We start from the raw sequence: 7,066 nt of genomic DNA, 5'->3' as shown, positions 1-7,066 counted from the left end.
TAAGGCAGGTACAGTTGTTCAGCATTTGAGGAGACAGAGCGGAAATTAAGACTTGTCTTATTCTTTTGTTTCACATTCATTTTTGGTGTCATTTAAACTTTACAAAGAACACACATGTATTAACTATACTATTTAATGCAATGGATGTTGTTGCTTGATTTACTATTATGCGTTGTTATGATATTGTACATGACGTCCTACATCCCTGAATGTTTCCGCCAATTCGGTTTGGGGGTGTGACAAATTGGTATCAGGGCATTGTTTATAGCAAATGAAGTATATAAACCCATAAAAGATATACAACTATAAATACAATGAGATTAAAACACACTAACCAAGAGTTATACTTTTAAAATATAACAAGTATTTTACTAAAAGTATACATACATGCATTCATACTAAGATTAGTATCATACTAGAACATAACAAAAGTATTATGATTGTTGAACAACACAAGTAGGCTTGGGGATGTATAATCAAGTCTGGGAATGACATAGCTTGATCAACTATGTCTATCCAAGAAGTGATTAGAACATGCCTAGGAATGGTTGTGGTGTTGCAACAAGTCTAAAACTAACCAACAACTATCCATAAAGAAACAGTGAGAACATAAAACAAACTTAAAATACTATAAGAGTATTTTGTGTTAATATTAATTTATGTGAAAACTAAAGACCCTTATTATTAGGTCTATAGTTATGGAGTGGATACACTAATTTTATATATAAATAAGACGCTATAGACTCAAAATCTATGACTTTCGCTTTACTTCATGTTACTTGTTTGGTTGTGGACTTAGAGTTGAGTCATTTATTCGAAGGTCTATTTTGTCTCAATTTATATATAATTAGTATACATTACAGGATTATAGAAGTTAATAATGAGGATCACCCCTATAAGTATTAATAGTTTATTCATCTATTAATTACCTCTTTTACCCCTATTCTCGCGTAGATATCATGGCGGGATTTCATCCTCCTAGAGATCCGTACTTCCCTGATCAAGGGAATGAAGGTTGGATAGAGTCCGAACCGAAAGAAGAATTCGAGGAAGAAATGTACGAAGATTCTGACTTAGATCCTGAAGCCAATGATCAACCACTAGTGGCTCCGATGCCGAATTTTAAACCTCGACCTGAATTTCAAAGCCAACGCCTCTGTGGGCAGAGAGTTTCAGTAGGTGGCGCCATGAACAAGGCCAACCTCTTCCGTACAATGGAGACCGCAACTTCTATAACCTGAGCGAGGGAGGCTCCGCAGACGGAATCCTTCCAATCTTGGTTCCCCGAGTTGCTCGCAATGATGAGCAGAGTAGGGCAGCTATCCACCAGTGTAACAACCCGTCATTTCAGGTCATTGAAGATCGAGTCTTGTTACCTCTTTGAAAAATGGATTAAAATATCATCGAAAAAATGAAGTATTCAAAAGCTCTGTTTGGAGTACGTTATGTAGTAAATATCATCCTAAGGTTTCCAAGCATATAAAGAACACTAAAATCCGAGTTATAACGAAGAAGTTATGACCATTCTAAGTTTTCCGACAAAAACCGGCAATACGAAGTTACGTAAAAACGCAAAGTTTCAATAAAATACTTTTTGACCTTAGGTGTCTAAATGAAAGTCATAGATATCGTTAAACTACAAATGTACATAAAAAGAACGCCCAAAACGGACATCGTATGAAAAAGTTATGAATTTTTAACGAATTTTCTTACCCCGACCTTTTAAAAAATACATAATAAAAATAATTTCGGAATTTGCCGACGGAGTCTAAACGAAAGTTGTAGATCTTAGTCTCACCTACGCGTGGATATAAAGAACGTCGAAAACGGGTTTCATATTAAGGAGATATGAATTTTTGAAGTTTGATAAATAATTAATATATATTTTTATTGAAAACTTCGGTATTATCCGAAGTCTGAGTCACGCGAGTACGCCCTGCGTACACGAGTACGCCCAGCGTACTCAAGGCCTTGGCCCCGGTTCATCCACGTCGCCCCCTATGCGAGCTACGCCCTGTCCCATCCGAACTCCGGGGCAGTCGAGGACTCGGTCATGCATGACGCACGGCTATGCCCCGTGTACGCTCGTACGCCCCGCGTACCGAGGCCTCTCAGCCCCTATAAAAGGGATGCGAGGGTTCCGGAAAACTTGCTCATTTCCTCTCATTCTTCTTGCGTTTTTCCTCGTTTTCCATGCTCGTGCAAACCCGAAGCCCTGGTCGCTTAGCTCAAGTTCCGAAGGTCGTTTATACTCCCGAGATTCCTGAGAATCCCAAGAAAATCCGCTATTTCAAGCCAAAATTCTGCTCGGTTTTCGTCACACCTTCTTCAAACTATCAAGTGAGTTCATACCCCCTTCAAACACATTTTAAATACATTTTAAATGCTTTTATACTCTTTTAGGGGGGGAATACAAGTAAACATACGGCTATTATCATGTATTTTATAAAATTTCACTTCACTTGTTTTTATCAAATAAATCACTTGGAATTCATTACTACTATGGAAAACTCTTGTCATACTTTGCGTGCATTAGACTTATACAAGGTATTTAGTGATTTCAAAGTACCTGTCGTTGGTAAGTCGGTTTATACATTCTAAAAACTTATGATTTATGCTTTGTCAAACATTGTGAAAAAGGATAAACTTTGCATACAAAACTATTACTTAAATACAGACTTAGTTGAGAATCCATGAGACGTGTATATCTTCAAATACTACCTTCTTGTTAGAAAGTAATACTACATGTCCTGTCTATAACCAGAGTCTCCCGTTAGGAGAACGTGTCAAATGTGTATAGATCTATACGGGAAGTCATGATCCCGCGCCCTGACTGTTAGCTACAGTCCATCCTTTGGGGTGACAGTTGTCATAACGCTACGACGCCTGAAGAACGTCGCTACATGCATATTATGTTTAGTATGGTTATAAAACTCATCGGATACACAATTATTATAGTACTTCTGGTTGATGAACGAGTAGCTATTAAAACTATTCTTTATCTAACAAACGGAAATCTTCTGATAGGTTTATTATATAAATCTATGTTTAAAATCTTCTAAAGCATGTGGCTTGCTTCCAATTTTTAGTCTTGGACATTAAACAAACTATTACTTTAGGAAAATATGGGAATTTCCTGTATACAAACCAAACAACTATTTGGAAAATAAGGGGTTTTCTTGGTTCAACTATCTACATTTTTCAACACAAATACTCTCATGCATTTCTTACTTTTACAAGAAAATAAGGGATTTTCTTGGAAAACATACACCCATTTTTGAATGGCATTCAATTTTTCTAAACCACTTACGAACTCACCAACTTAATTGTTGACACTTTCTCTTTGAAATAACTTGTATTCTCAGGGAACCGCTAAGCAGGTTTGGAAATCAACTTTTGGGATTAACGCGCTGGCGTTAATTACTTCTTTTGCAAGATGTTTGTGTATTTATCTTTTGCACGTGTAATGAATACAATTATGTAAACATTTTTAAAACCTTTATATATGTATGGTGGTGTGTACTTTCCTTTCTATGAACCGTTATGATACTGAATATGACGTCCTCCGCCCCCGAATGTTTCCGCCGTTCTGGTTTGGGGGTGTGACAACCAAACCATGGAGCTAGATGCGAACACTGGAGTGAATACAGTTTGTATTCTCCAACTTGAGGCAGCTTAGGTAAGAGCCATGAATCGCAATGAGGCTCTGCAGTGGGAGTTAACTGGAACTCAAAATGAAGTAAGAGGGTTGCGGGCACGCGAGGCAGTATTTGAGAGGCGCATGCTAGAAATAGAGCGTTGGTTGGCAGAATCAAGGGCTTGTACAAGCAGTTCCCGTCGCTATTAGAGGATGCTCTACTCTCCCTTTCTTTTGGTTTAAGGAATAGACTTCGTAGATGCTCTAAGTAACACTCTTTCCTATAAATATTTTTGTCTAGCAAGTACTATTTCCCTAAATCTTTATGCTCTCAAGTTTTCCCTCTGTTGGTATGTTGTGAGACCTACTCCGAGGTCGAATTTTCCAAACTCTATGTAACTTTTATACCAACTATAATGAAAGATATCTTGTTTCTATTAACAATCATCTCTATCGAACTCTATTCTAGTTCAATATTATTCAACTTGGTAACTCTACTGAATTCTTATCACCATTTCATCTTTAAATTTATAGCTAAAGGATGCCTCCTTGCAAACGTCCCACCAGAAATCCTCCAATAACTCCAACTCCTCCACCACCCCCATCACAGTTCGATGCAACGATATTTCAAGTTGTTGTGACTGCGACTGTAACCGCATCCATGATGCATATGAATTCTGGTGGCACCAGTGGAGCTGGAACAGGTATCCACTCCAACCAAGGTGATAGCCAAACGCATACAAGGGAGTGTACCTACAAAGACTTCACCAACTGCAAACCCAGGGTCTTTAAAGGAACTTGAGGAGTCATTTCCCTATCACAATGGATTGAGAAGATGAATTCGATCTTTGAGATCTGCGCCTGCCCGGAAGGAAGCAAAGTAAATTTATTGACTGTGCCTTTGCTGATAGAGCCCTGATGTGGTGGAATGGCCATGTCAAGTCACTCACCCTGATAGTGGCTAACACGATGGGCTGGGATATGCTAAAGGACCTCATGACAACAGAATACTTCCCGAGGGGCAAAATTCAGAAGCTCGAGCAAGAGCTTTGGGACCTTAAGATGAAAGGTTCTGACATAGTGGCCTATACGATGAGGTTCAGTAATTTGGTGGCCCTATGCCCAGGTATGGTCCCCATAGAAAGCAAGAAGACCGAGAGATATATTTGGGGACTGGTACTTCCAATTCAGGGGAATGTTTTGTCTTCAAACCAAACTACATTCGACAATGCCAAGCGGTTGGCACAGAGACTTGTAGGCCATGGAGTCCAACCACAAGCGACAACAACTAACCCTACTGTCCCGGAACCAACCAAAACAAGTGATAATAAGAGGAAGTTCTAGGAGAGGAAGAAAATCCAATCAACACAATACTCCACCAAGAAACTGTTGGATTAATGTCTAAGTCCATAACTATAATTGGTAAGACTTGACCCGACCCGGCATGGTCCATTTGGGTTGCATACCATCATGCACTTGGATAGACTAAATAAGAGAAATAAAACACTTATGGTTATTAATACATTATAAGTTCTAGTATATTAATAATAAGAATAATAAGATTATTTAATTAGTATTGATCAAGAATTAATCTAGGATTAATTAAGTGATCAAAAGAAGACTAATTAAATATATGGGTTGATTGTGTAAATCATCCATACTTGTATAGTGGGCTAATGCTCCATGGATTATCTAGTTGGGCCAAAACCCATATGATGCTCCATGGTGTATTTGAACCCATGGATCCAAGGAAATGGAAAGTCATGACAATTAGAGTTTACCCTAATTGTAACACTATATAAAGATCTTATTCTTGACCAAAATCGGCCACTAGTGAGAGTAACAAAGGGCTAGCCGATTTCATGAAGTGTAGAATTCTCTCTAAGTTATTCTAAGTGTTTTGATGATTGTGAACCATTTGAGGTGTCACACTTGGGGCACTAGGCACTCAAGCTTCATGAAGACATTCTACATCAAAGAGGTATGTATTCTATCTTGTTATATTCATAGTTTTGTATGCTAGATTAGGATAATACCTTGGATGTTCATATTTGCATGTATAATAGAGAAAACATAGATCCAAGGTATTTAGGGTTGCATGTACACTTAGGAGTGTTAGAATGCTCATAACCCAACAGTGGTATCAGAGCATAGGCTTGTTTTCTTGTTATACCTGCAATAGAAGCTGAAAAATCGAGTTTTGATGCTGTCAGCCCAGCAGACTCGCCGAGTCCATGAAGGGACTCGACGAGTCCAAGGCAAAATGCATCCAACTCGCCGAGTTATGTTCATGCACTCGACGAGTTGGACCCCATACAGCATATTTTCGAGGTTTTTGCCTAGAAATGGACTAGGAACATTACCCTAAGTTGTTTTTGAACTTATAAACTTGTTTTTAATGTGGTAATGTTCATGCTAATCCATTTTCAAAGATAATTGTCAATAGATTCATGTTTTGTATTAGTTTAAAGGTTAGACTAATTACATGAAAAAGTTTGATTTGAATTATCTTGTTCTTATGAGTTGCTTAGATTAATAGAAAAGTTAATTGAAATAGTTGTTTTCAATCCATTTTAATCTAAGAGTTGAGTATAAAATGTGTTTGTGTAACTTATCCTCAAGTTACATGAAGAGTCACATTAAAGACTCATAAAACTCATAAAGTTGGCAAAGGTTACAAAAATGAAGAGTCTAGTTCTAATTAATTGGAGTTATGACTCCATAATTTGTCCTCAAGTTATGGAGGACCAAGAGTCTCTTCATTAAATAAAAAAATAATAATAAAAAAAATAATGTAACCTTAATTAATTCCATAAGTTATAAAAATAAAGAAAAGTTAATTATTTATTAGTTTAAAGTCTTCCATAATTTATCCTCAAGTTATGGAACTTGAAGAGTTTTTGGATTAAAACTACTTTAAATACATAAGTTATGGAATTAATTAGTTTTGAATAGTTTCAAAACTTGCCCTCAAGTTTTGGAATTTGTAAAGTTTTCTCTTATGAATACTTTAATTCCAAGTTATCCCTTAGAATTTTAAAAGTTAAAATTCAACCCTTACACTTTATAATATTATAAGTTAATAATATATACATGTATAAGAGTAAAGTCGGTCTTACCGCTAGTACGCCTCATTCACGAAGCCGGTCTATAAGGTGGGTATAAGGTTGTTGCCTATAAAATGGCAACTTAATGGGCGTCTACTCTCACCCACCGCTTGCTTGACCGGTGGAGGGTCGTTAGCCGAACGGGTTTGACAGGACTATAATTCTCCCTTCATTAAAAGTATTAATGATAAATACTAAGTAACTAAACCTTTTATAAATACCCAATATTAGTTACTTAGGAAAATGTGAATAAGGTGCTAATCCATGAAATTACACTATGCACTTTGTTTAAGTCGGTTAGTGGAGCGCGTGTGGTTAACCG

The sequence above is a fragment of the Lactuca saligna genome, chromosome 5 (assembly GCF_052625555.1).
Source record: "Lactuca saligna cultivar CGN05327 chromosome 5, ASM5262555v1, whole genome shotgun sequence".
Taxonomy (NCBI): Eukaryota; Viridiplantae; Streptophyta; class Magnoliopsida; order Asterales; family Asteraceae; genus Lactuca; species Lactuca saligna.
The sequence above is the reverse complement of the archived record's forward strand: the minus strand, read 5'-3'. Positions refer to the sequence as shown.